Here is a 17,921-nt window from a genome sequence, read left to right on the forward strand (position 1 = left end):
TGTCTGCTTGCTGTCACACTCTTGCCCCTCTGTCTGCTCCGCTGTCACACTCCTGCCCCTCTGTCTGCCCGCTGTCACACTCCTGCCCCGCTGTCTGCCCCGCTGTCACACTCCTGCCCCTCTGTCTGCCCGCTGTCACACTCCTGCCCCTCTGTCTGCTCCGCTGTCTACCCGCTGTCACACTCCTGCCCCTTTGTCTGCCCGCTGTCACACTCCTGCCCCTCTGTTTGCTCCGCTGTCTGCCCGCTGTCACACTCCTGCCCCTCTGTCTGCCCGCTGTCACACTCCTGCCCCTCTGTCTGCTCCGCTGTCACACTCCTGCCCCTCTGCCCCTCTGTCTGCTCCGCTGTCACACTCCTGCCCCTCTGTCGGCCCGCTGTCACACTCCTGCTTCGCTTTCTGCCCCGCAGTCACACTCCTGCCCCTCTGTCTGCCCGCTGTCACAATCCTGCCCCTCTGTCTGCTCCGCTGTCTGCTCGCTGTCACACTCCTGCCCCGCTGTCTGCCCGCTGTCACACTCCTGCCCCGCTGTCTGCTCCGCTGTCACACTCCTGTCCCATTGACTGCCAGCTGTCACACTCCTGCCCCTCTGTCTGCCCGCTGTCACACTCTTGCCCCTCTGTCTGCCCGCTGTCACACTCCTGCCCCTCTGTCTGCTCCGCTGTCACACTCCTGCCCCTCTCTCTGCCCGCTGTCTGCCCGCTGTCACACTCCTGCCCATCTGTCTGCTTGCTATCACACTCTTGCCCCTCTGTCTGCTCCGCTGTCACACTCCTGCCCCTCTGTCTGCCCGCTGTCACACTCCTGCCCCGCTGTCTGCCCCGCTGTCACACTCCTGCCCCTCTGTCTGCCCGCTGTCACACTCCTGCCCCTCTGTCTGCTCCGCTGTCTACCCGCTGTCACACTCCTGCCCCTTTGTCTGCCCGCTGTCACACTCCTGCCCCTCTGTTTGCCCGCTGTCACACTCCTGCCCCTCTGTCTGCCCCGCTGTCATACTCCTGTACCTCTGTCTGCCCGCTGTCACACTCCTGCCCCTCTGTCTGCCCGCTGTCACACTCCTGCCCCTCTGTCTGCCCGCTGTCACACTCCTGCCCCTCTGTCTGCCTGCTGTCACACTCCTGCATCTCTGTCTGCTCCGCTGTCACACTCCTGCCCCTCTGTCTGCCCGCTGTCTGCCCGCTTTCACACTCCTGCCCCTCTGTCTACTCCGCTGTCACACTCCTGCCCCTCTGTCTGCCCGCTGTCACACTCCTGCCCCTCTGTCTGCCCGCTGTAACACTCCTGCCCCTCTGTCTGCCCGCTGTCACACTCCTGCCCCTCTGTCTGCTCCGCTGTCACACTCCTGCCCCTCTGTCTGCCCGCTGTCTGCCCGCTGTCACACTCCTGCCCCTCTGTCTGCTCCGCTGTCACACTCCTGCACCTCTGTCTGCCCACTGTCACACTCCTGCCCCGCTGTCTGCCCGCTGTCGCACTCCTGCCCCTCTGTCTGCCCCGCTGTCGCACTCCTGCCCCTCTGTCTGCCCGCTGTCACACTCCTGCCCCTCTGTCTGCCCGTTGTCACACTCCTGCCCCTCTGTCTGCCCGCTGTCACACTCCTGCCCCTCTGTCTGCCCGCTGTCACACTCTTGCCCCTCTGTCTGCCCGCTGTCACACTCCTGCCCCTCTGTCTACTCCGCTGTCACACTCCTGACCCTCTCTCTGCCCGCTGTCTGCCCGCTGTCACACTCCTGCCCATCTGTCTGCTTGCTGTCACACTCCTGCCCCTCTGTCTGCTCCGCTGTCACACTCCTGCCCCTCTGTCTGCCCGCTGTCACACTCCTGCCCCGCTGTCTGCCCCGCTGTCACACTCCTGCCCCTCTGTCTGCCCGCTGTCACACTCCTGCCCCTCTGTCTGCTCCGCTGTCTACCCGCTGTCACAATCCTGCCCCTTTGTCTGCCCGCTGTCACACTCCTGTCCCTCTGTTTGCCCGCTGTCACACTCCTGCCCCTCTGTCTGCCCCGCTGTCATACTCCTGTACCTCTGTCTGCCCGCTGTCACACTCCTGCCCCTCTGTCTGCCCGCTGTCACACTCCTGCCCCTCTGTCTGCCCGCTGTCACACTCCTGCCCCTCTGTCTGCCTGCTGTCACACTCCTGCATCTCTGTCTGCTCCGCTGTCACACTCCTGCCCCTCTGTCTGCCCGCTGTCTGCCCGCTTTCACACTCCTGCCCCTCTGTCTGCTCCGCTGTCACACTCCTGCCCCTCTGTCTGCCCGCTGTCACACTCCTGCCCCTCTGTCTGCCCGCTGTAACACTCCTGCCCCTCTGTCTGCCCGCTGTCACACTCCTGCCCCTCTGTCTGCTCCGCTGTCACACTCCTGCCCCTCTGTCTGCCCGCTGTCTGCCCGCTGTCACACTCCTGCCCCTCTGTCTGCTCCGCTGTCACACTCCTGCACCTCTCTCTGCCCGCTGTCTGCCCGCTGTCACACTCCTGCCCATCTGTCTGCTTGCTGTCACACTCCTGCCCCTCTGTCTGCTCCGCTGTCACACTCCTGCCCCTCTGTCTGCCCGCTGTCACACTCCTGCCCCGCTGTCTGCCCCGCTGTCACACTCCTGCCCCTCTGTCTGCCCGCTGTCACACTCCTGCCCCTCTGTCTGCTCCGCTGTCTACCCGCTGTCACACTCCTGCCCCTTTGTCTGCCCGCTGTCACACTCCTGTCCCTCTGTTTGCCCGCTGTCACACTCCTGCCCCTCTGTCTGCCCCGCTGTCATACTCCTGTACCTCTGTCTGCCCGCTGTCACACTCCTGCCCCTCTGTCTGCCCGCTGTCACACTCCTGCCCCTCTGTCTGCCTGCTGTCACACTCCTGCATCTCTGTCTGCTCCGCTGTCACACTCCTGCCCCTCTGTCTGCCCGCTGTCTGCCCGCTTTCACACTCCTGCCCCTCTGTCTGCTCCGCTGTCACACTCCTGCCCCTCTGTCTGCCCGCTGTCACACTCCTGCCCCTCTGTCTGCCCGCTGTAACACTCCTGCCCCTCTGTCTGCCCGCTGTCACACTCCTGCCCCTCTGTCTGCTCCGCTGTCACACTCCTGCCCCTCTGTCTGCCCGCTGTCTGCCCGCTGTCACACTCCTGCCCCTCTGTCTGCTCCGCTGTCACACTCCTGCACCTCTGTCTGCCCACTGTCACACTCCTGCCCCGCTGTCTGCCCGCTGTCGCACTCCTGCCCCTCTGTCTGCCCCGCTGTCGCACTCCTGCCCCTCTGTCTGCCCGCTGTCACACTCCTGCCCCTCTGTCTGCCCGTTGTCACACTCCTGCCCCTCTGTCTGCCCGCTGTCACACTCCTGCCCCTCTGTCTGCTCCGCTGTCACACTCCTGCTCCTCTGTCTGCCCGCTGTCACACTCCTGCCCCTCTGTCTGCCCGCTGTCACACTCCTGCCCCTCTGTCTGCCCGCTGTCACACTCCTGCCCCTCTGTCTGCTCCGCTGTCACATTCCTGCTCCTCTGTCTGCTCCGCTGTCACACTCCTGCTCCCCTGTCTGCCTGCTGTCCGCCCGCTATCACACTCCTGCCCCTCTGTCTGCTCCGCTGTCACACTCCTGCCCCTCTGTCTGCTCCGCTGTCACACTCCTGCCCCTCTGTCTGCCCGCTGTCACACTCCTGCCCCGCTGTCTGCCCCGCTGTCTGCCCGCTGTCACACTCATGCCCCTCTGTCTGCCCGCTGTCACACTCCTGCCCCTCTGTCTGCTCCGCTGTCACACTCCTGCCCCTCTGTCTGCCCGCTGTCACACTCCTGCCCCGCTGTCTGCCCGCTGTCACACTCCTGCCCCGCTGTCTGCTCTGCTTTCACACTCCTGCCCCTTTGTCTGCCCGCTGTCTGCCCGATGTCACACTCCTGCCCCTCTGTCTGCTCCTCTGTCTACCCGCTGTCACACTCCTGCCCCTTTGTCTGCCCGCTGTCACACTCCTGCCCCTCTGTCTGCCCGCTGTCACACTCCTGCCCCTCTGTCTGCTCCGCTGTCACACTCCTGCCCCTCTGTCTGCCCGCTGTCACACTCCTGCCACTCTGTCTGCCCGCTGTCACTCTCCTGCCCCTCTGTCTGCCCGCTGTCACACTCCTGCCCCTCTGTCTGCTCCACTGTCACACTCCTGCCCCTCTGTCTGCCCGCTGTCACACTCCTGCCCCTCTGTCTGCTCCGCTGTCACACTCCTGCCCCTCTGTCTGCCCGCTGTCACACTCCTGCCCCTCTGTCTGCTCCGCTGTCACACTCCTGCCCCTCTGTCTGCTCCGCTGTCACACTCCTGCCCCTCTGTCTGCCTGCTGTCTGCCCGCTGTCACACTCCTGCCCCTCTGTCTGCCCGCTGTCACACTCCTGCCCCTCTGTCTGCTCCGCTGTCACACTCCTGCCCCTCTGTCAGCCCGCTGTCGCACTCCTGCCCCTCTGTCTGCCCCGCTGTCACACTCCTGCCCCGCTGTCTGCCCGCTGTCGCATTCCTGCCCCTCTGTCTGCCCCGTTGTCGCACTCCTGCCCCTCTGTCTGCCCGCTGTCACACTCCTGCCCCTCTGTCTGCTCCGCTGTCTGCCCGCTGTCATACTCCTGCCCTGCTGTCTGCCCGCTGTCGCACTCCTGCCCCTCTGTCTGCCCCGCTGTGACACTCCTGCCCCTCTTTCTGCCCTCTGTCGCCCTCCTGCCCCTCTGTCTGCCCCGCTGTCACACTCCTGCCCCTCTGTCTACCCACTGTCACACTCCTGCCCCTCTGTCTGCTCCGCTGTCACACTCCTGCCCCGCTGTCTGCCCGCTGTCGCACTCCTGCCCCTCTGTCTGCCCCGCTGTCACACTCCTGCCCCTCTGTCTGCCCGCTGTCACACTCCTGCCCCTCTGTCTGCTCCGCTGTCACACTCCTGCCCCTCTGTCTGCCCGCTGTCGCACTCCTGCCTCGCTGTCTGCCCGCTGTTGCACTCCTGCCCCTCTGCCGGCCTGCTGTCGCACTTCTGCCCCTCTTTCTGCCTGCTGTCACACTCCTGCCCCTCTGTCTGCCCGCTGTCGCACTCCTGCCCCTCTGTCTGCCCGCTGTCACACTCCTGCCCCGCTGTCTGCCTGCTGTCGCACTACTGCCCCTCTGTCTGCCCGCTGTCACACTCCTGCCCCTCTGTCTGCTCCGCTATCACACTCCTGCCCCGCTGTCTGCCAGCTGTGGCACTCCTGCCCCTCTGTCTGCCCCGCTGTCGCACTCCTGCCCCTTTGTCTGCCCCGCTGTCGCACTCCTGCCCCTCTGTCTGCCTGCTGTCACACTCCTGCCCCTCTGTCTGCTCCGCTGTCTGCCCGCTGTCACACTCCTGCCCCTCTGTCTGCCCGCTGTCACACTCCTGCCCCGCTGTCTGCCCGCTGTCGCACTCCTGCCCCTCTGTGTGCCCGCTGTCACACTCCTGCCCCTCTGTGTGCCTGCTGTCACACTCCTGCCCCTCTGTCTGCTCCGCTGTCGCACTCCTGCCACTCTGTCTGCCCGCTGTCACACTCCTGCCCCTCTGTCTGCTCCGCTGTCGCACTCCTGCCCCTCTGTCTGCCCGCTGTTGCACTCCTGCCCCGCTGTCTGCCCGCTGTCGCACTCCTGCCCCTCTGTCTTCCCCGCTGTCGCACTCCTGCCCCTCTGTCTGCCTTGTTGTCGCACTCATGCCCCTCTGTCTGCCTGCTGTCACACTCCTGCCCCTCTGTCTGTCCGCTGTCACACTCCTGCCCCTTTGTCTGCTCTGCTGTCACACTCCTGCCCCTCTGTCTGCCCGCTGTCACACTCCTGCCCCGCTGTCTGCCCGCTGTCGCACTCCTGCCCCTCTGTCTGTCCCGCTGTCGCACTCCTGCCCCTCTGTCTGCCCGCTGTCACACTCCTGCCCCGCTGTCTGCCCGCTGTCGCACTCCTGCCCCGCTTTCTGCCCGCTGTCACACTCCTGCCCCTCTGTCTGCCCGCTGTTACACTCCCTCTCACTCCTCTGCCGCGAGCCAGCCATAGAAAAAACCAAAGAGCACATAAACTTACCAATCAGCGCGGCGTCGGGACCCAGCAGACTCCTCTCTCCCGCAGCTGTCACTGACGTCACTGACACTGATGTCGATATTCAGTGACAGCTGCGGGAGAGAGGAGTTTGCTGGGTCCCGGCGCCTCACTGATTGGTAAGTTTATGTGCTCTTTGGTTTTTTCTATGGCTGGCTCGCGGCACCCCAGTGACAGCGCAGCGGCACCCCTGGGAGCCGCGGCGCACACTTTTGGAACCGCCGTATTAGGGCATCTATCTATTCTTATGCCAGATACTTTAAATATACTACCTATTGCTGCCCCCTAGAGTTCACTGTTTTGTCATTAAATTATTTGCTATCAAATAAGTGCAACACTGTTTCCTTGTATATAACAGCCAAGGATTGTCAAAGGAAATACCATGAATCACATGATGACACTATTACAATCTAGGAACCTTTGTGGATAGCCCCTCTTTTTGCCTATTTAGGCAATTTTTGAGTAAGGCGCTTAATAGCTGCATGTACAGCTTAATAATAGGGTATATTCACAGTTTATTTAGGTCTGCATGACATTACACAATTAGATCAGCCCTACTATCGGGGTGATTTATTTTAATTCTTTCTTAACTCAACACTTTATTTTTAATATTTTGCCTCTCTTTCATTTTGGTTGTATACTCATAAATGTTTTTAATGTATATTAATAAAGTTCAATGTATTAATATAATTTTGTGTTTATACCTGGAGTGCTTCATTGGTCAACTCTTTTTCTCTTGGAATTATATAACTATAAGTTTTTGACCTTAGCGCCCCCTCATGATACATACCAATGTAATTGGTTTATCAGTGAGGTTGGTTAATACCTTGTGCGGAGCCTTTTTCCCTTTCCCATCTCCCTTCTTTTTCCCTTATATATACAAGACATTATTTGTACGTCAGGACGCTGCAGGAGCAGGAAGCCGCACCCTCTTCCTTGCGCTTGCTGTTTTCAATTGGCCAAGTAGCCCTGCAGGACTAGATTGCTACTTCATTGGTGCGGGTGTGATATGTAACGGGCGGCGGGTGTTGCGTCCCCACTAGGCCTTGCGCCCTAGGTATTCGCATTGCCCGCACAGCCCTCGTTATGGCTCTCAACTCAGAACACAGTCTTTGTTCCTGAATGAAGTGACACAATAGTAGTGTCAGGTGTGTAGGTGAATTGGCAATCATCCCGTTATATTGTGAGGTGCAATGCTGTGTTTGGTCATCACCTTTACCCTCCTCCGTCCTATAGCTGTTGAAACAGATACGTCTGAAAAGAAGTGTACTTATCGATACGACAGGATTTACATTGGGTGCAACTGTTTGCAGGGCTGCCAAGAGGAATTCAGGACCCCGGTACAACAAATTCATGGTGCCCCCCTTACAGTCGAGTATGTTAAAACTTTTCGGAGGTGTGGTCATGCATGTGGGGGCGTGGCAAATGCGCCATTGGGGTGTGGCTAACTAATCAAAATCACTAGGCTCTGAATTTGCCGTAGCATCACATATGTCCAAGCACTCCTGACTTTCAGGACATCTAGCACCACAGTGTAGTATAGAAAGAATGCAGTGTGTACACAAAGAGTTCAGTCTTGGCCTGCACCTTACATTGGGCACAACACTCACCAAAAATTGGCATTGTCCCTACTAGAATCACAACATTTCACAGACTGTCCTGCTCTCTCCTACCTGTTCTTCTCACTTTCACCACCTGTGGCTGCAGGTTTCTTTAGTTGCGGCTTGTCTGGATCCTGGAATACTGGGGGCCCTATTTGGAAAAAAATGGCTACATTTAGATAATTCTAAACAACCCTGGCGTTAAATCAATACCACCCACGATTAATAATTAGGTCTTCCTCCAGCTCAAACATTATAATAATGTGCCCCTTCATCATCGCCATGCCTTATGATCACACTGCGCCCTCCATGCTGCTTTTGCCCCCTTCACCTGGCTCCCCTTCATCACACTATACTATGCTGCTCCCCCTTTTTCAATCCCACTGTGCCATGCCTCCCCCCTTTTTAACACCACTGTGCCATGCTGCCCCCGTTTTTTAAACCCCACTGTGCCATGCTGTCCCCGTGTTTTTCAACCCCACTGTGACTTGCTCCCCCCCATTTTTTAACCCCACTGTGCCATGCTGCCCTGTTTTTTAACCCTACTGTGCCACCCCCCCCCCCGTTTTTTAACCCCTCTGTGCCATGCTGCCCCCCTGTTTTTTAACCCCACTGTGACATGCACCCCCGTTTTTTAACCCCACTGTGCCATGCTGCCTCGTTTTTTAACCCCTCTGTGCCATGCCCACCCCGTTTTATAACCCCACTATGCCATGCCTCTCCCGTTTTTTAACCCCTCTGTGTCATGCAACCCCCCCGTTCTTTAACCCCTCTGTGCCATGCCCCCTTCGTTTTTTAACCCCTCTGTGCCATGCCCCCCCTCATTTTTTAACCCCTCTGTGCTATGCCCCCCCCCCTGTTTTTTAACCCCTCTGTGTCATGCTGCCCCCCTGTTTTTTAACCCCTCTGTGCCATGCCCCCCCTCATTTTTTAACCCCTTTGTGCCATGCCCGCCCCATTTTTTAACCCCACTGCGCCATCCCCTTCCCCCCCCTCTCCCCCGTTTTCCTCCCTTTACTTACCTTTTCCTTTTCTTCTCTCTTGTTTTTTGGTCTTCTCTGCTCCTCTCTGCTCCATTCAGACTGAATGCTGGGCGTGACATGATGACGTCACACCCGGCATTCAGTCTGAATGGAGCAGAGAGGATGGGCACTGTGATCACATGAGTATGTTTATTTATTTTGTTAACTACCCTGCTCCCCCCACCAACGACCGAGCCCCACCCCCTCGCCGCAAAAAAAACAATAAAAAAAATTTGTTTTGAAAAAAAACCCAAAATAAAAAAGTCAGCGTGAGGGCCCGGCCCGGGCCCCCTGGCATGCCCGGGCCCAGGTAATTAGTACACGCTCCAGCCCTCTCTCCGCGGCCCTGTCTGTTTGTGAACGACCCTACTTTATTACTGTACACTGCCTATGTCCCTTCCCCCCCGTTACATGAATTGCATGCAATTGTGTTCTTTGGTGTAAGTCTCATTCTGGAACATGCGCAGTGCGAATTTACACAGTTCATACGCTACACAAACAGACTTACGACTGCACATGAATCAGACCCTCTGGGCCTGAGTCATTAATTAAAGGAAGGCAAAAAAAAGGAGTAAATGTTCTCCAGGACAAACGATGTTACAATGTAAGGGGTGTAAATTAGTTTATTATTTTGCAGATAAGTTAAATACTAGAGATGTTCACTGACCCCCGTGTTTTGGTTTTGGTTTTGGCTCTGTACTAACTTTGTGTGTTTGTTTTGGCAAAACCATCCTCACGTGTTCTGGTTTTGGTTTTGGATCTGTATTTTTTAGAAAAATTGCTAAAATCACATAATCCAAATACAGAAGTTTTTAGGTCTGCGCACTCCAAGGATTGGGGAGGGGAAATGGGATGCTGCCACTACTTCAGGTGAAGGATAGCCTGTACTTCACAATTCAGAATAAATTCAAACAGAAGTCGGCGCAGGGGGATGGATTAGTGGGAAACAGTAGGAGACAAACAGTAAACAATATCAAAAAATTCCAAATGTGTAAGTCCTACCCCACTCCTTTTAGGGAATGTCACTGACGTTACCAGTATGATATCACACAATTCTGTCAGAGTGTCTAATGGTGCCCATGGACACTCTTGTAAGTGTTTCAGTTCCTCCTCATAAAGGTCATCATGTACATGGGGAAAGAAAAGAAAAAATTCCGCTCATAGCGTAGAAACAATAACTGCATTTATTAAAACTATCACTAAAAACACTCACATTGAGTAGAGGTGTTGGTTCCTATAAAGGTATCTTTTATAATCGACCCTCAAACACTCGCGGGAAGGCACGATTGAACGGATCTCCGTATTGTCAGTGAGTCCAGCCGTCCTCAGTCCCAGAGTACCGGTGTGAACCCTGTGACGTCCGGGGGGCGTGGTTTCTACGTGGATATTTCCAATTGGCCATATTGGGGTTACAGTTATTGTTTTTACGCTATGAGCTGAATTTTTTCTTTTCTTTCCTCACTCTGACAGAATTGTGTGATGTCATACTGGTAACGTCAGTGACATTCCCCAAAAGGAGTGGGGTAGGACTTACACATTTGGAATTTTTTGATATTGTTTACTGTTTGACTCCTACTTAGTTTGTTTGGGCCCCCACAAAACAAGTTACCAGTAGCTTAGCTGCCTTAAGCCCAACAGTGCTGTCAATACAGTGGCAAGATGTTGTTGTCCTTATCCTCACCCTCATCAGCGTGTACATCATCCTCAAACAATATTAAATCATCCCTGGTATAATCCCCCATTATATAAGTCTCTGTACTTTGATGTAATTGGCGGTAAAGGCCTTCCTTGTGGAATTTGTAGTTCATTTTGATGAACATCGTCATTTACACATTTTTAGGAAGTAGTCTCCTACACCAATCACTGACAAGGTTCACGGCTGTGCTGAAAACCCTTTTTGAGTACACACTGGAGGATGGGCAACTTAGGTATTGCAAAGTGAATTTGTACATGAATCTCCAAATTGCATTTTTTTTTCCTCCTACTATATAAAGGGACTCTCTGACATGTCTATTTCAATGATGTCGTTAAAATAATCCTTCACCATCCTTTGGATGTTAATAATAGGATCAGGTGGAGTTACGACAGAGGTGTCATGGCTTTTGGTCAATTCTTTTAGACCAGACCATATTTCAAAATGTTGTGCTGAGTCATCTGCATCATCCCTGGGTCACTTGGCAAAGATATTTTTTTCCTAGTAGCAGTAGCCTGAGAAACTGAAGGAGGAGACAGCTGAGTACCACATACCACTTGAGCTGTCAACTTGCTCACAGGAGCTCCTTGCATCTCTTGAGATCTAGGTCAGTTGGAAGCTAAGAGAACACATAGCTCTGAAACATAGGATCAAGTACAGTCATCAAAATGTAGTGATCCGATTTCAAGATTTTGATAGCTCATGGATCCTGGCAAAGTGAATAAAGTACTTGATCTTCAAGTCTGACATAGTTAGATTTGACATAGTGTAATTGCTTTGTTTCTTCTCCTCCTTCAGTTACTAAAGCTGCTTTTCCAAAAATTATAATTAAGGGAATCACTTGTCTCAAGTTAGCAGTGTATGAACTCACGTCACAGGTGACTACTTCGACTGGTTTCAGCACCTTGTACAACACGGAAAGAATTCTTGTCACACTCTGTTCCCCGGGTATCTCCACCTGAGCCTCTAAACACTGACTATCACTTTAAATCTCTCTTCTTAGTACAGGCTGTCAGCTGTGCCTTGTACCTGTGATTACTTCACCTGTGTGTTAGTTAGTTCTGCTATTGGTTAGCCTAATTTTATAAGGTCCCTCCTTTCACCTTTTCATTACTGGTTCTTCAAGTCATATCTGACCTGATTCTGATGCCTCCTCTGTGTTCCGCATCTCTGTGGTAAGCTTTGCATCAACGCTGCTGTGTGTCTGGACTCCACTGATCTTTGCGCACCTGTTCCACTTACCTGTGGTAATCGCTGTGATCAACATCCACTGCCTACTCGGCCTGCACCATTGACTACTACTGCCGTGTTCCAGATCTCTGTGGTAAGCTGTGCTTCATCGCTGCTGTGTATCTGGACTCTGGTTATCTCTGTGCACCAGTTCCACTACCATGGTAATCACTGTGATCAGGGCCGGACTGGCCATCTGGCAGTTCTGGCAAATACCAGAAGGGCCGATGGCCAGATGGGCCGGTTACTAGCTGGCCGACCCCACTGCTCAGCACACAGACTGTCATGCTGAATTTCAGCATGACAGTCTATGCGCTGAGCAGTGGGGGCCGGCCCTACACTAACTTCCTGGTGACCGCGTGTCCCCTCCTCACCTCCTCGACTATGAAACAGCTCTCGGCGATCAGTATCACATGGGACGCGCACCATGTGATCAGTGCCGTCCCATGTGTTAAGGGAGACTACAAAGCGCGCCGCGGAGCAAACAAGGTAAGGGAGGCAGGGAGGGTAGTTTGTGTGACAGTACATCTATAGTATGTTTTATGTGTGACAGTAACTATAGTATGTGTTTGTGACAGGGTATGAATATAGTATGTGTGTGACAGTACCTATAGTATGCGTGTGTGGGCCAGTGTATGACTATAGTATGTTTTGTGTGTGACAGTGCATCTATAGTATGTTTTATGTGTGACAGTATCTATAGTATGTGTGTTTGTGACAGGGTATGAATAAAGTATGTGTGTGACAGTAACTATAGTATGTGTGTATGGGCCAGTGTATGACTATAGTGTGTGTGTATGTGTGTGACAGTGTATGACTATAGTGTGTGTGTCACGGGCACTAGGAGTCTTTACCCAGGGATCACCAGGTGGTAGGCTTACCAGAGCAATGTAGATGGTAACAGGGTACTCTGGTAGCGGGGTGATCACGGAACAGGAAACAGCAGATGATGAGATGCTCAGGAAAGTCTATGACTAGCAGCACTGGTAATATGGAGGTAATAGTACACGAGGAACTGTAGGACAAGGACACGTGTAGGTAGTCAGTGGTCTGCGATAGCAAGTTGTACCACTGCTATAGTGAGGAGGAATGTCCAACAGAAACGAGGAGGTGATGAGAGTCAGCGGTCTGCGGATAGCAAGTTGTACCGCTGTCTGAGTGAAGGAATGGAATCCAAGTGGAGGTATCCGGGGAGTCAGTGGTCTGCGATAGCAAGTTGTACCACTGCTATGTGAGAGGATACTGGAACAGGTGATACCGGAAACAGGGATCAGTGATCTGCTACTAGCAAGTTGTACCACTGAATATATATGTGAGGAGGTGCACGGGGAGAGACTGCAACACAGGATATACACAGGCACCTTATATACGATCCACAGTAACATGCACAATATATATATAAATGACTGAACAGGTCTGCAAATATAGGAAGTCTCTTGAAGCAGTCCAGCACAAGTTAACACAGTCAATGATGGCAATAGACTCAGCGTATAGCAGACTCCAGAGGAGAACCAACACAGTCCAGCAAGATATGCAATACACCAGCACAGTCAATGAGAAGTATGCATACCGTGGTTCAGAAGCAGGTAGTCAAATAGGAGTGCAGGGATACCTGAGCGGCAGGAGGCCGGCTGGATGAGAAGTCCCAGGATACCTGAGGCAGCGGTCAGTAGGTGCAGCGCACAGATAAGTAGACCAACAGGGACACGAATCCACAGGAATCAATAACACGTGGAACTGGACTCACGCAGAACCCAGGAGAGTGGCGATGATCCAGCAGAGGAGTAGTAGATGAAATATAAATCCAATGCAGACAGGAGGGTAGACCTGCGGGACACGTGAAGGCGTGGAGAGCGGATCAGCAGTAGGTGGATGATAGCGCGGTCAGCAGCAGCAGGACTCTGCGGTACACGGAGGTAACCAGTAGCAACCAATAGTTGTCAGTAGCGATGGCACACGGGATAGCAGAGCAGACCAGGAGCTGTTGATCACGGAGAGTAGCAAATGGCAATGAGAGCAGCAGTCTCGAGGAAACACAGAAGAGCTGAGAAGAGACTGTAGTGCACAGGAGCAGCGGATAGGAATCAGCTAACTTGTCACGATGATGAACACAGGCGAGTTGTAGGCTGGAGGCTGTAGTGCACGGAAGCAGCGGGTAGACGTCAGCTAACAATCCCGATGATGAACACAGGCGAGTTGTAGGCTGGAGGCTGTAGTGCACGGAAGCAGCGGATAGACAACAGCTAACAGTCACGATAATGAACACAGGCGAGTTGCAGGCTGAAGGCTTGTAGTGCACAGAGGCAGCGGATAGGAATCAGCTCACTGACTTGATGAGGAACAGGTGAGTGGATGTAAAGTAACGGTTGGAGTGCACAGAGGCAGCGGGTAGGAACCAGCAAACAGTCACAGTGAAATATAATAGCGATGAAGTGGATTAGAGGACTGAAGTGCACGGAGGCAGCGGATAGGAATCAGCAAACAGTCACAATAATAAGTAGTAGCGTTGAAGTGGTTTGGAAGACTGTAGTGCACGGAGGCAGCGGATAGGAATCAGCTAACAGTCACGATGATATAGTTGATGGTAGAAGTGGTATGGAAGACTGTAGTGCACGGAGGCAGCGGATAGGAATCAGCTAACAGTCACGATGATATAGTTGATGGTAGAAGTGGTATGGAGACCACAGTAGTAGAAGTGGTTTGGAAACCACAGAGGTAGAAGTGGTTTGGAAACCACAGAGGTAGAAGTGGTTTGGAAACCACAGGAATCAGCAGCGCTGAAAACACGAGGAATACAGGAACACCTTCAGAGACTCATAGGGAATGAGACTCCAAGATCAGGCCACGTGGTGTTGACCACAGGTGCTTAATATAGGGAGTGTTGCCTGATCTGCCAATTGAGTTAAAGGGACATACACAGAAGTATAGGAAAGGGCTGCGCATGCGCAGACCCTCAGGATGGAGGACGGCCACGGTTCCTAAATGTCCGGGAAGAGGCACTCACGGTACGGTGAGTGACAGTGTGTGTGACAGTGTATGACTATAGTGTGTGTGTGACAGGGTATGACTAGTGTGTGTGTCACAGGGTATGACAATAGTATGTGTGTGGGGGCCGGTGTATGACTATAGTATGTGTGTGGGGCCGGTGTATGACTATAATGTGTGTGTGGGGGTCGGTGTATGACTATAATGTGTGTGTGAGGGCCGATGTATGACTATAATGTGTGTGTGAGGGACGGTGTATGACTATAATGTGTGTGAGGGGGCCGGTGTATGACTATAATGTGTGTGTGAGGGCCGGTGTATGACTATAATGTGTGTGTGGGGGCCGGTGTATGACTATAATGTGTGCGTGGGGGCCGGTGTATGACTATAATGTGTGTGTGTGGGGGCCAGTGTATGACTATAATGTGTGTGTGTGAGGGCCGGTGTATGACTATAATGTGTGTGTGTGAGGGCCGGTGTCAGACTATAATGTTTGTGTGGGGGCCGGTGTATGATTGCAATGTGTGTGTGAGAGCCGGTGTAAGACTATAATGTGTGTGTGTAAGGGCCGGTGTGAGACTATAATGTGTGAGTGGGTGTCTTAATATAATGTGGGAGGTAGGCTATTAATCTAATGGTGAATTGCAGGTGGGGGCTAATTATTGGGTGCTATTTTATTTGTGGGGTGATGGTGGGGCAATTTAATTTAATAGTGGGGCCTATCAATTTAAGATTAATTGGATTTGATTTTAAATTGATTGGATTTTTAATTTAATGCTGGCGTGGTTTGGGAGCTATTAATTGAATGTGGGGCTGTTTGGGGAAAAGGAAGTCTATTTATTAAATGTGATTATGAGTTATTTAATGCCTGGGGTGGTTGTTGGAAATGGTTATATTTATTAATCAGAAATGCTATTTAATTTCTAGCTGAGGTCGTTTGGAGGGAGGGAAATAGGTTTATTTATTAAATGGGAATATTATTAATTTAATGTCAAGGCTGGTTGGAGGGAAATAGATGTATTTATCAAATGTGAATACTAGTATTTTAATGTTGAGGCTGGAGGGAGGCCTAATTTTCAAACATGGGTGCTATATTGATTTAACAGCGGTGCTGGTTGGAGTTTTCTAAATTTAATGTACTCATTTGTTTTTCCAAATAGGGCATCCAACATTCCAGGATCCAGACAACCAGCAATTGATCTAAAGACACCAGCAGTCACAAGTGGAGACAATGACAAGACAGGTAAGAGAGACCAGGACATTCTGCCAACTGTCCTCAATTTGATGGGTGACTGTCCCGCTTAGTCAGGATTTGGTCTTACTACAAGGACAGTTAGGAGGTATGTCCTGCTTCGCACTGTACTGCTTGTGAAGGCAGAACTGCGTGCACCTAACAGTAGTGCACACAGTATTGCCTGTGTATTTGGTGAAAATGTGTCTAATAGCCAAATTACATCATAGGAGCCCCCCTGCCTTAAGTACCCTGGCCCCCCGAGCCTTAATCCAGTTCTGGTCAGCAGGAGGGATCTGTGCTCCCAGTCCCGGACAGGGCACAGACTGCAGAGCAATCTGAGGTTCTCTAAGTCTCATGAGATTTTTTAATCTCGTGAGACTAGGGGAAGTTCCCACCCTGACGGAACCGGCAGCATCAGAAGCATAGATAGGTACAGTGGACTGGGGGTGTCATAATGTGTCTGAAGGGGTGGCGTGATGTGAATGGGGAGGGCCTGATATATGTAATGTTTTATTATAATGTATGTATCAACAAACCATTTTTAACACACACCCAACATAATGTCGCCCTTGGCGGCGCAGCCACTGCGCTGCGGCACACGTTTTTTTTCCTGCTCATGAACACAGGTGGGCCTGTGCGCTTTAAATGCCAGGGCTGCTTTTCAGTCCCAGTCCGGCCCTGACTGTGACCAACACCTGCTACCTACTCGCCCTGCACTACTGACTACTGCTGCCTTGTTCCACATCCCTGTGGTAAGCTGTAGCTCATCGTTGCTGTATATGCCTGACTCTGCTGACCTCTGTGTACCTGTTTCACTTATCCGTGGAAACAATGCTTGCTATCTACTCTATCAACATCGTTGTCTAATGCTGGTTCGCTTTACATCTCCGTAGTGAGCAGTGATTCAACGCTGCTGCATATTTGAATTTCATTGATCTGTTCATCTCCAGTAACTTCATTGAACTTTGTATTATGTTCCACTCCTTAGTGGTATAAGTGGTGACTTTGCTATTAGGCATTCAGTCTGCATTATTGATCTTTATTGATGGTTCCTACTCTCTGTATATTATTGTGATCATCATCTGCAGTTTACTCATCCTTCAGTGAACTTTGTATTATATTTTACAATAAAGTGGTAATCCTTATTATCACCATTTGATGTTCGAATTGGATTTCTTCTGCTATTAAGTCTGTTCTCCATCTGTCTCACTGGGAACTTCCCTGGAGGGCCGCGACCTGCAGGGTGGAAGCCCCTGAAGCCCAAATTCCCTTGTGGGAGTCTCTGGTGAATACCTTCCACCTTGTTAGACTCCGCGCCTCTAGGGAAGTTTAGCTAATACCAGTCGAGAAAGCAGGATCTCACTCATCTATTCGTGAGCTAACCTGACAGTAAGAACCAGCCATGACAGATCCTGAGTGAGAACCCTGTGCTAAAGATTTACTTCAACATATGCTTGGTAGATTGGAACGTCAAGATGCCATGCAGACTCAACTATTTCACTGTCTTCAGTCACTGACTGCTCATATGGAGAAGTTTCAAGTATCTCCACCTCTGCCTACTACGCTACAGGCATCAGTGCATCCAGTTGTTCAAGAGAATTCTTTAAGTTCTTCTACCCTACGCCTGCCAATGCCTTCTAAATTTAATGGCAATCCTAAGTCTTGCAGAGGCTTCCTGAATCAATATCTTATTCAGTTTGAACTCCTTCCATTTAATTTCCCTTCCTCAAGGGCTAAAGTTGCATATATTATTTCTCTTTTATCTGGACAAGCATTGGCCTGGGCCTCCCCTCTGTGGGAATGGAATGATAATCTTTTGAATGCTTGCACTGTCTTCATCTCTACATTTAGGAGGATTTTTGACGAACCAGGACGAGTTATTTCTTCAGCTTCCAGTATCCTCTGCTTATGCCAGGGTTCGCGCTCTGTGGCCCAAAATGTAATAGAATTTCGAACTCTCTCTTCTGAATTGCAATGGAATGATAAAGCCCTGGTGGATACCTTCTGGCATGGTCTCTCCGATAAAATCAAGGATGATTTGTCTTCTCAAGAACTACCAGCAACTTTGGACTCTTTAGTTTCAGTATGTAATAGAGTGGATATTAGATTCTGTGAGAGATCTTCTGAGAAA

This window comes from Mixophyes fleayi, chromosome 3, assembly GCF_038048845.1.
Source record: "Mixophyes fleayi isolate aMixFle1 chromosome 3, aMixFle1.hap1, whole genome shotgun sequence".
In the NCBI taxonomy this organism is placed as follows: Eukaryota; Metazoa; Chordata; class Amphibia; order Anura; family Limnodynastidae; genus Mixophyes; species Mixophyes fleayi.